The 12,916-nt window shown below is 34.3% G+C and overlaps 1 pseudogene; it reads right to left on the bottom strand.

The window, feature by feature from the left end:
* Positions 1-2,042: 2,042 nt before the first annotated feature.
* On the bottom strand, positions 2,043-10,944 carry LOC143560477 (protein-tyrosine-phosphatase IBR5-like; annotated as a pseudogene).
* Between the last annotated feature and the right edge of the window lie 1,972 nt (positions 10,945-12,916).

The following is a 12,916-nucleotide window of genomic DNA, read 5'->3' as shown; positions in this document are numbered from 1 at the left end:
TAACAAACTTATTTTACTCCTTTGACTTCTCCACTTTGTTAGGAGATTTGGGTGTATATATTATGTAACTAGGAGAGCGATTAAAAAAATACAACAAAAAAAGTTAAATTAATAATATATATAATAACATACATTATGAATTAATAAGATATAAACCTCTTTAAATACAACATTGGATAGTGACCTATGCAAATTAGGAGAAATGTTAAGATCATCATATTTAAACATATTCTGAGTACGATGATGATGATGATGATGATGATGATGATGATGATGATGATGATGATATTCAATATTTAAAGGTTAACTTATAACATACTATTAGGATATTTAACAAAATTTTATATATATTCATTCAAATGGAATATTTCCATAACTTATTAATTAGGATTTCCAAATATAACATAATTGATTAACTTGATAAAATATGAAGCTACTTACATGTTATCTACATAGCATTTTATGTGAAGGATTTAGAATGATGTAATATAAAAAAATCATCTTACTTTAATAGTATAGTTAAATTAGATTTGTTATTCTACAAAACCAATCTTATGTGTTTTCTTTAGAGCGTATAACACGGAATTTTCAAACCAACCCCTCCTTATTTGGTGAGCCCATAGGTATTACAAAACATTAAGTAAATAAACTTTAATAAAATCTTCAATATAAATAAAGAAATTATAAACAAAATCGAAACCGAGTGAGCTCAATATGATTTTTTAAAAGATTGGGTTTTGCAATTCAAAAAGGGGCAGCGGCGCAGCTTGTTGCCCGCTTGCCTTCTGTTTCGATGTAAAAAAAAAAAAAAAATTAGTAATGGCCTAAAGTCCTAAACAAACCCAGTTTGTTATCTGTTAATGGGCTAAATAGCTTAAATAAAACCCAATGTCCCAACTACAAAACTGAAACCCAATGTGATTTGTAACCGATTTTAATAATAGTAATTGATTTTCAGAATTGAGTATGAGCGAAGGTTAGCCTCTTTTTTTTTTGTGTGTGTGTGTGTCTTGCTCTTCAAATGCTTGATTATGTGAAATGAATATATGATGCTGCATTTTATTATGTGACTTGACTGACTCAACTCAACCCAAAAAGTTTGACGGCAGATAGCTATAAATCCAAACATCAAAAAATACAACACAAAGAAAATCCTGGTTCCACCACTGAATTTCCATAACTCCACCCTCATCGTGACAGCCACTCATACGGTTATACCCATTTTATAGCTACCCAAATTGGTATTACCAAACCAATCGATAAACTTAACTTTCATGTCACCACATCCGCCACTTTCCTATGTATATAACCAAGCCTCACATGATCCACACTGGAACACAACTGTGAAGGGTGAATACAATGCTCTTTTTCAATGACATTTGCGTTTTCCTTCTTAGCCCACTAAGTTGCTAATGTGGTCGTATAAAAACAAGCTTCCTGGTAATGGGTCTTCAGCTCGTTATAATCTAGTACAAAGTGTACCAAACATATCGAGATTGATATTTACTTTAACGAAAAATATTGATGGAGTATACATCTTGTATTCTTCATGTTCCTTCAAGCTCGTAATGCGCTTACATCTTCATCAAAACGTTTGCAAAGACAACAAAAACGGGTAAGCCAAAGCTAAAATATTAGGCTTTTTCCACATCCTAATATTTTAAACTGTGTTGAGGGACAATCTGATAATCTGAAACTATGTTTCTCATAAATTTGTAAAAATATAGTTACGCCATAAAACACGCAACTACAATGCTTGAAACACTAAACAGGTAGTTATTACTTCATTAACCATCCAAAATAACCCAAAACTAAATAAACAAGTAAAAAGACCATCCAAGAATCCAAAGAATATGTTTTTTTTTTCAACTTTTTATAAAATAAATAATGATGATTTGAATTTTGAGCCCATAACCTTTCACCAAAATTATTGTCATTAGTGCAAAAAAAGAAAAAAAGAACAAGAAAACAAGAGTGCAAATGTAATGAATATAACAATGAAATGGAAGCCTGATAATACCGAAATCCCAGGTGCGTTAGTGAGGTCTAACAAGCCTAAAGCTTTGATTCACCATTTACATTCAAACTCATTCACCAAACCCACTTCAAGATCCATCCATCCAGAACTCATTCATGGTTTCTCATAAGATTTGCACAAATAGCCCAACACCAAGATACCCATTTCAAGACCATTCCATGGACACATCTGTCACGTTCGGGCTCACATTACTCGGCCCAGAAGACACCGGATTTTGTGGGGCAGCAGCTCCAAAAGTAAACTTGGTTGGCGGAGGAATATCTGCACGAGCAAAAATAGAGGTAGCGGCGGTAGCAGTGGTGTTGAAAGCTGGGAAGGCGGCTGGAGGTGGCATGGTGGTTGAGTTTGTAAACCCGAAGCTGAACGGGGCTCCACCACCTGAGATGAGGGGCAGAGAACCGCCACTGGCCGGCATACCTGCCTGAAGGTTCTGTGCATACTCTTGTAGTTGTTGCATAATGTCTACAAAAAAATTAATGACATGTAATTGCTGAAATTACTTAAAATTTGCTAATAATTCTTTTATTATTATTATTATTATTATTATTATTATTATTATTATTATTATTAAATATACCTGGATTTAAGTCAACTGGCGGTCTGCGTTCTTTAACCCATTGGTAACTCTGGTCAAATGTCCACCTTCGGCTCTTCATTAGATATGCCATGACCACAGCCGGCGACCTGTAAAAAAACACAGCATGATTCTCATAAAAAAAACCAAACATATATGCAAATATGAATATAAAAAAAGAATAAAATAGAGCAATTAAACAATTTCAGTTTCAGCAAGAGTTCACCTGTTTTTTCCTGACATGCAGTGAACAAGAACTCGAGCTTTATCCTTTTCACATTGCTCTGTAAACAAGTTTTGATGTTAGTATTTTAGTGTAATTGGATTAACTGGTCGATCAATTTAATCATAGTAAATATTAAGCAAGTTCGGGATGTATGGAGTGCACGCTTTCTTTAGTTTACTATGATGTTAGGGGCGAAGCCCCTAACGAACGGGGGTCCGGGGGCAGCGCCCCCGGTTGCGGGGTTCTAGGGGCGGCAGCCCCTAGCAGGGTCCAAGGGGCAGCGCCCCTGGTTTTATTTTCGTTAATATTGCTTCATTAAAATTTCATTAGAAAAATGAATTTTATGATTATGTCACACATAATCATAAGTTTAATTTGGAGTTTATTTATTAACGAATTTTGAATAGATAACTGCTTAAAGCAGTTATCTAACTTTGAAACTGCCTGGAAACTGCCCTAGGTTAATATATCGTTCATATTTGGATTGACGTTTTTCTCTGGTTCATCTTCCTCACAAATTCCATACGAAATTCTTGTCTCAAGTTAGAGTTTTATCCGATTAAAGTATTTCGGAGAACCACCAAAATAACTTTTAATCTGAAAGTTATCACACGACTCTCTAAATAATCCATGTTGCTATTTTGAAATCCCCAACAAAAGATTAAAAGTTATTGCTTGTTGAAAGATGTCAAACGGAGAGTCTTCTAAGAACGTGATTGAGAAATTCGGGAAATTGGAGAAGTTTGAAGGGATCGATTTTCATAGATGGCAGAAAAAGATGCACTTCTTTTTAACCACTCTCAAACTTGTGTACGTACTGAGTACACCGATGCCTGCAGTGGAGATGAGTGATGATGAGAACGTGACAATGCAGCAGACCCGAAGGCAGACCAAATGGAAAAACGATGATTACCTGTGTTGAGGTCACATATTAAATGGTATGTCTGATTCATTGTTTGATGTTTATCATAGTGTAGAATCTGCTAGTGAATTATGGGAAACTCTAGAATCAAAATACATGGCAGAAGATGCATCTAGTAAGAAATTCCTTGTTGGTAATTTCTTAAACTATAAGATGGTTGATTCTAGATCTGTGATGGAACAATATAATGAGTTGTTGAGAGTGTTAGGGCAGTTTAAGCAATATAACATGAACATGGATGAATCAATTGCTGTGTCGAGCATGATTGATAAATTACCTCCTTGGAAAGATTTTAAAAACACCATGAAACATAACGAGGAATATACCATGGTTGAATTAGGAACCACATTTCAAATAGAAGAGTCTATAAGGGCTCAAGAGAAAGTGTGGATTAAAGAACCCACAGGCCCTAATTCTGTTAACATGGTGGAATCATCCAAGGCTGCAGAAAAACGCAAAGGGAAACGAAAGTTTCAAAGTTCCAACAATTTCAATCCCAATAAGAAGTCAAAGTCAGTGTGTTGGAAGTGTGGAAAGCCCAATCACTTTAAAAAGGACTGTCGGACCGGTAAAAGTGATGGAAAAGGCAAGTTAGATGGTGCTGGTCCAAGCAGGTCTAAGGACTCGGGAAAACAACAAGGTCAAGCTTTAATACCTAATTATAATTCAGTACGGAATTATTGTTCTTTAATATCTCAAGCATGTTATGTGCAGGATGATGATATTGCCTGGTGGGTGGATTCAGGAGCAACAAGTAATGTTTGCAAAAATCTCCAATAGTTTAGGAAGCTTGAACCAGTTGAAGATGGATCTACTTTAATCATGGGAAACGTTGCTACTGAACCTATCAAGGGTTTAGGATATGTTGAACTTTTATTTTCTTCCGGAAAACATTTGCTTTTAAATAATGTCTTGTATGTCCCGGGATTCGAAAGAATCTGTTGTCTGGTATTGCTTTGAATAATTATGGTTTAGGATATGTTGAACTTTTATTTTCTTCCGGAAAACATTTGCTTTTAAATAATGTCTTGTATGTCCCGGGATTCGAAAGAATCTGTTGTCTGGTATTGCTTTGAATAATTATGGTTACAAACAAGTGATCGAAAGTGACAAGTTTATCTTGTCAAGACATGGTGCCTTTGTTGGCTTTGGTTATCTTTGTAATGGGATGTTTAAGTTGAATTTGGATGTTCCTTTTCATAATTCTGTTTGCATGATTTCTACTAGCTCTAATAGAACTTTGGATAAATCTGTTTTATGGCATGCTAGATAAGGACATGTTCATTATAAAAGGTTAAAAGATATGTCTAAAATAAGTTTAATACCTAGTTTTGATATTATTAATGGAAAATGTCATACTTGTGATTTAACTAAGATAACTAGAAAACCTTTTACAAATCGAGTAAATAGAGAATCCAAAGTATTAGAACTGATTCATAGTGATTTATGTAATTACAATGGTACACCATCTTTAGGAAATAAAAGATATGTAATTACATTTATTGATGATTCTTCTAGATTTTGCTTTGTTTATTTATTACATGCTAAAGATGAATCACTTGACAAATTTAAAATATATAAACAAGAAGTTGAATTACATCAAAATGAGTTGATCAAAAATCTTCGTACTGATAAAGGAGGTGAGTATTATGATCCGAAATATTTTCAATCTACGTGTATAATACATCAAACAACGGCTCCTTATACACCACAACAAAATGGTGTGGCGGAAAGGAAGAATAGGACCTTAAAAGAAATGGTTAATGCCATGTATTCCTATTCGGGTTTAAGTGATGGATTTTGGGGTGAGGCTATGTTAACAACATGTTATTTATTGAATAGAGTTCCAAATAAATGGAATAAAATAACCCCATATGAACTTTGGTACAAAAAGTCACCAAATTTAAGTTTTCTTAAAGTTTGGGGGGTGGTTAGGCTAACTGAACCAAAAAGGAAAACTTTAGGTGAAAGAGGTATAGATTGCATATTTATTGGTTATGCTGAGCATTCCAAGGCTTATAAGTTTTATGTATTAGAACCTAATGACTCAGTGTCTATAAACACTCTTATAGAGTCAAGAGATGCAATATTTGATGAACAAAGATTCACTTCCGTACCTAGACCAAAGGACATGAGTCATAGTTTGAAGATATCTCAAACTATAGATGAAGATGTACCATCAACCAGCTGAACCAAGAAAAAGTACAAGAATAAATAAACCTAAAAATTTTGGTGATGATTTTCAAGTTTATTTAGTTGAAGGGTCAAGTGATGGGATTGTATCCCAATATCAATATTGTTTTAATATTGAGGAGGATCCAAGAACATTTAGTGAAGTAATGGCATCTAGGGATGTTGCTTTCTGGAAAGAAACAATTCAAGATGAAACTGATTTTATAATGCAAAACAATACTTGGAAATTGACTGACTTACCCCCTGGGTGTAAACCATTGGGAAGTAAGTGGATTTTCAAAAAGAAAATGAAGGTGGATGGTAGCATAGACAAGTTTAAAGCCTGATTGGTTATCCAAGGTTTTAGACAAAAGGAAGGCATTGACTTCTTTATACATATGCACCAGTTGCTAGGATTTCGACCATTAGGTTGTTAATAGCACTTGCTGCAATACACAATCTTGTAATTCACCAAATGGATGTAAAAACTGCATTTTTGAATGGTGAATTGGATGAGGAGATCTATATGAAACAACCTGAAGGCTTTGTTTTGCCTGGAAATGAGAATAAGGTTTGTAAATTGATCAAATCGTTGTATGGTCTTAAGCAAGCACCAAAACAGTGGCATCAAAAATTTGATGATGTGATATTTTCTAATGGCTTTATACTAAATCAAGCTGACAAATGTGTATATAGTAAATTTGATGCATCTGGTAAAGGAGTAATAATTTGCTTATATGTAGATGACATGTTGATATTTGGCACTAACCAAGATCAAGTTGATAACACAAAGAAATTTTTGTCATCTAAATTTGCCATGAAAGACATGGGGGAGGCAGAGGTGATTCTTGGTATAAAAATCACACGTAATAACAATGGTATTACAATTTCTCAATCTCATTATATTGAGAAGGTTTTGAAGAAATTTAACTTCAAAGATTGTTATTCCGTGAGTACTCCCATGGATCCTAATGTTAAGCTCCTACCAAATAAAGGTATTGCTGTAAATCAGCTGGAATACTCAAGAGCTATTGGATCACTCATGTATGCTATGATAAGCACTAGGCCTGATATTGCTTATGCTGTTGGAAAGCTTAGTAGATATACTAGTAATCCAAGTTCATATCATTGGCAAGCAATTAATTGAGTATTTAGATACTTGAAAGGAACCATGGACTATGGTTTAAGTTACAAAGGATTTCCTTCTATTTTAGAAGGATATTCTGATGCGAGTTGGATTACTAATATGGAAGATCATTCTTCCACAAGTGGATGGGTATTTCTACTTGGAGGAGGTGCTATATCTTGGGCATCAAAAAAGCAAACTTGTATAACTAACTCGACAATGGAATCTGAGTTTGTGGCATTAGCAGCAGCTGGTAAAGAAGCTGAGTGGCTAAGAAATTTAATAAATGAAATTCCATTGTGGCCTAAACCGATATCTTCTATATCTATCCGATGTGATAGTGAAGCTACTTTGACTAAGGCATATAGTCAAGTGTATAATGGCAAGTCTAGACACTTAGGTGTTAGACATAGCATGATTCGTGAACTTAAAACGAATGGAGTAATATCGGTGGAGTTTGTGAGAACTCACATGAATTTAGCCGATCATTTAACCAAAGGGTTGAGTAAGGATCTTGTGCACAAGGCTATAGGGATGGGTTTAAAGTCCATCTAAAATCTTCCATGTTAAGATACCCAATTCCCATCTAATATGACATTAGGTGCTGAATTCAATGTGGAAAGCTTAACATCTGAAGATTGGAACACATTATTATTTACATCCCAAGGTATGTGTTCAGACCTGCAAGTTGAGGAGTTTGAAGTATAACTTCTTAATAGTTCTTTTGAAAAATTGCATATGCAGGTACAAGAACAAAAGCACTACCTATATGAGTATGAAGTTTAGCTGCTTCAAGAAGCTGGGACTTGGCTTTGATATGCTTATGAAGGATTAGGACACCAAGCTAGTAAAATAAAGTGTCATGTAAGAATATGTAAGTATGTAAACTTATGTGTATATTATCTTCGAGTATTCACTATGAATAGCAAGGGTTCAATCCATAGCGACACCCCGATATTCGGATATTTGGAATGTGTAATACACTAAGATGAAATTCAATCGTCACGACATTTCATTTATGCATAAGTTTGTTTGTTTGTGAGAAGTTTTAGTTAATCAAGGATTGCACTAAAACGGGGGAGGATTGTTAGTATTTTAGTGTAATTGGATTAATTGGTCGATCAATTTAATCATAGTAAACATTAAGCAAGTTCGGGATGTGCGGAGTGCACGCTTTCTTTAGTTTACTATGATGTTAGGGGTGAAGCCCCTAACAAACGAGGGTCCGGGGGCAGCGCCCCCGGTTGCGGGGTTCTAGGGGCGGCAGCCCCTAGCAGTGTCCAAAGGGCAGCGCCCCTGGCTTTATTTTCGTTAATATTGCTTCATTAAAATTTCATTAGAAAAATGAATTTTATGATTATGTCACACATAATCATAAGTTTAATTTGGAGTTTATTTATTAACGAATTTTGAATTTTGAATAGATAATTGCTTAAAGCAGTTATCTAACTTTGAAACTACCTGGAAACTGCCCTAGGTTAATATATCGTTCATATTTGGATTGACGTTTTTCTCTGGTTCATCTTCCTCACAAATTCCATACGAAATTCTTGTCTCAAGTTAGAGTTTTATCCAATTAAAGTATTTTGGAGAACCACCAAAATAACTTTTAATCTGAAAGTTATCACACGACTCTCTAAATAATCCAGGTTGCTAGTTTGAAATCCCCAACATTTGATAGCATGTTTTAGTCTATTCGAAAAAACATTTTAAATGATAATATCATCAAATATACAAAGCTCAATATTATGGTAGTTATAGCACTGGCTTGTGCAATGGTAAGTCCTCTGCATAAACACAGTGTATAGAAGTATATGCATTCAAAGTAAATCACATTCAGAATTTATGCAACAGTATAAATTATCACTTACTACTTTCATGACAGAAAAGGGGAAAAATGTATGTATAATATGTATATGCATGGAGGCGTGTTCATTGTTTAATACGAGACCATTTTTAAGTAGAGAATTGTGAGAGAGAGAGAGAGAGAAAGAGGTGGTTATGCATTACATAACCGCCTTATGTATCGCTGTTTAAACCATATGTACAACTAGTTTTTAACCCGGCGCAAGGTTGGTAAATCCGAACGTTGGTAAGACACAAGCATTACCGGTCCTAAGTGTTGAGACGGTAAGTTGACATGAATTCGGTCAGTTTCTGTTACATGTGTTATTGTGCGGAAACTAAAACAAAAAAAAGTTATAAAAATTGAGATGGAACATTGGGATAGCGTTGGTCGGTGAAACTCGAGCGTTGGTAAAATCCGAGAGTTGTTGGTCCCTGGCGGTGAGTCCATGCAAATTTGGTTGGGTTTTTCATGTTCGTTATAAAACCGGACTAAAAAAAAGAATTGTCATTAGGTCAGTTTTGTTACAGTACAACTAAACAAAATGCGCTAAGTCTACGCAAATTATGTCAGTTTTTATCACATCTGTCACGGTATATTGGTATTGGAACTAAACTATCACATCTGTCACAGTATATTGGTATTGGAACTAAACTAATAAAAAACAAACATAACAAAGATAATTAGAAATATAATTATCAAAGTTTAAAACAAAAGACAAAACAAAAAAAAACAAAAAAAACAAAACTTGGTCCAATGGAATGTTGCCAAATGGACCAATCATAGTCCAGCGTCGCCAAACTTCTCTTTAATATATATTAGTAATGTTTCTCGCAGTTCTCTACTTAAATTAGTTCTATATTGAACAACCCTTTATACACATCACATGCAGGGGAAAAATCTATGTAGAACACTAAATATTGCCAAAATAAGCTTCTTAAAACTTTTTTAAAATAAAAGACAGTGCTAGAAATATAATGTTTATTCGTCTCTCCTGTAATTTGAAAAAATATATATATGAGCACATTCCGTTTATTTATACAACCTACACATGTGTAAGTCATGTGTAGGTTATATTACCTACGCATAACCTATATATTTGTAGGTAAACGGTTAATCAATTTAAAACATATGAAGAAAATTAGTCAGATGGTCTTTTTTATTTACACAGGCATAGACATTTGTGTGGAAAAAGTACCAGGTTAAAAAAAATATGAACTATTGATTTAAAATTAAACAATTTATGTTACTTTGCTCTGTTTGTTCTCGCAATAATTTGGCATTCTGCAATAACTTGTTAAAACAAACAAATAACAATATAGCAGCACAGCACATTTCAAAATACGAGGATATTGATAACAAAATTATAAGATTTCTAATTATGTTCAGCAGGCAGACCTCTGCATCTGTGAGCAACCTTAAAAATACAATGAGACAGAACAGTTTTGAAAATATGAAACTCTTTTCACTCTATTAAATTCATATGCTGATGATTATATTATACAATCTCTACATCTTATCATATAACTAATCGAACAATTTGGGCTCTTGAACATAGTAAACCAAAGTAACAACCATAATAATCTTGTATAACTGTAACACGTATACATACCTAGATACTCGACTGCATTATCGAAGGCTAGAATTGGGTTATCGGGAAGGCAGTGATAAGTAAATGAGTTCTTGTAGAGATTCTGACACGCTGCTACAGTCTGCAAATACATAGATCTTTATTAATAGCTTAACAAGTAATCGACAACTTCAATTAAGCAATATAAGATGATTAGCAATACTAACAAAATACAAGGAGTGAGTGACTGACATTAAGAATGCGAGTGATCCCAAGAGTCTTGAGAAGCTCGGAGCGAGAGGCGTTGTCGTAGCTGCCAAGATACAGCAAAAGGCGCTGACTTGAACCACCAAAGACTTCTCAACTCCTAGGGGCATCCGGTGGCCGCAGACACCACAGACTTCACCCTCTTCGTATTTGTGGTAGTGCCCGCATATCCCACATGGGTTTTCTCTCTCTCGCCTCCTCATTCTTCAACTATATATATATATATATAAGGAATGAAATCAATCAGGGTTTATATGTATATGTTATTTGGGATTTCCTAACCCTAAAGTCAAAATATAATCATAGATCATCCAACTTTTATATAGCTGCCCGACCCGAATAGGGTCATGAGATAGCAGGTCTAGTATGTAAGTTAAATTTATCCAATCATATTGTGACACATGGTCCTGACTGGACCTAATCCTTCAACCCTTGTCGGTCGCATCACCAAGGAATTCACCATGTTATCGTTCGCGCCCATTGAATTCATCCATTCGCGAGCCAACCCATCAAGTTTCTTCCTTTAGCCCGGGGTCGCAGCGCCCGCTCGCAACGAGTGGTGAAGCGAGGGTGTTGTGGTGTTCGGGGCCAACGCACCACTCGCCAAAGCCGTTCGCTCGCTTGCCACAACACATAGTCTTAGACGACTAGACAAACTCATTTCCGTTAATATATTTATTTAATATAATTTTTATAATTTTATATTTTAAATTAGTTATTAAGTGAATATAAGAAGGGATTCGAAGGTATTGTGGTGAGTAATTTTTAACCACAAAAGTTTATAAAAATGGGCAAACTTGCCTGTTAACATGTAGGTATGAAGTAATGGGGATTTGATGTGTATACGATATAGTTTTCTATTCGGAGATGAGACTCTAGTTAACCTGGTATTTGGCACATTGGCATTCCTGTAATCATTTTTTTTTATTTTTGCTAATATTTAAACAAACCATAAGCTCCACTCGTTGTCTCTTTATGTTTGTGCTCTTTTATTTATTGACTACAACTTAAAGTTCATATAAAAGAAAATGTACCTTTCATGAAGAAAATATCAATTAAATCAAATGATCATATGTCAGGAAACCGGTGGATCCGCAATGCCATTTCTCCCACGTTACAATTATTGAGTTATTGGATGAAAAAAAAATGTAAATAGACCAAGCTGCATAATACGTCTCCTTATGTTTTCACTTTGATGGGGTGATAAGATGGCTTGGGTATGAAATTGAAGATTAATGATTCAATTCATATAATGTATAATATTTAGCTGTTTTAGAAAAAATACACGCATAATATGTGTCATAATGAAGCAAACTAATTGTTCTATTTTAGAAGTATGTGCCAAGATGGACTTGACCATGGCACAAATTGAGGAATTGACACTTAGCCTTGGATGTGGATGTGGATGTGGATGTGGATCTGGATGTGGATGTTTGGATGAGGTTAGGCAGGGTCTCCTCACTTTATCAACATTTGTCATCAATTCATCCATTTATATGACTACTTTTTCACCTTTTCTTCGATCAGCTATTCTTTTCTAGCATGTATTATATTTTGTCTTTGTACAACCCTTATTGCATATTGTACAAGTTATCATAACATTAGTGTACATCATTAGTGTATATATGATTCATTTTATCTTCTTTCCACTAAAAACTATTTGATAAGTTGCACACAGTGAACGACAAATAAGGTTTTGTATTCTATTTTAGAATCTATGTGAAGTTGAAGAAGTAGCACCACTCGGTTATTTATGATGTTTCCTTTTTTCCTATATTGGGACGGAGGTGTAGTGTGGTAATTGCTATGTTTCGTCCTTTTTATTTTGATAACAAGTTATGTTGTTATGTGATACGTAAAACATATCATTGTGTTTTTATTTTCTATTTTGTTGAAAGGTATCGTATAAGCATGGCGGGATTAATTTTATTATAAGTTGCGTCATTATATATTTTAAAAAAAATGAATATAACAATAGAGCAATAATATGTTTTAATCATAGTTAACAAAACAAAAACAAAAAAACACGTTTATGGGTATACTTTCTCACATGTGTTTTTCATGTTTTTATTGGTTACTCTAATTATCTCATTCGCTAGAGTTGACATAATCCTATTCATTGTTATCTGTTTATGTATGTAGTTCGGTGCTTCATTACGAAACTTAATCATCATT

This window comes from Bidens hawaiensis, unplaced genomic scaffold, assembly GCF_021521415.1.
Source record: "Bidens hawaiensis isolate Kalapana, Puna unplaced genomic scaffold, B.hawaiensis_p1.1 tig00020341_1, whole genome shotgun sequence".
Classification (NCBI taxonomy): Eukaryota; Viridiplantae; Streptophyta; class Magnoliopsida; order Asterales; family Asteraceae; genus Bidens; species Bidens hawaiensis.
This window is presented reverse-complemented; position numbering and strand designations above follow the sequence as displayed.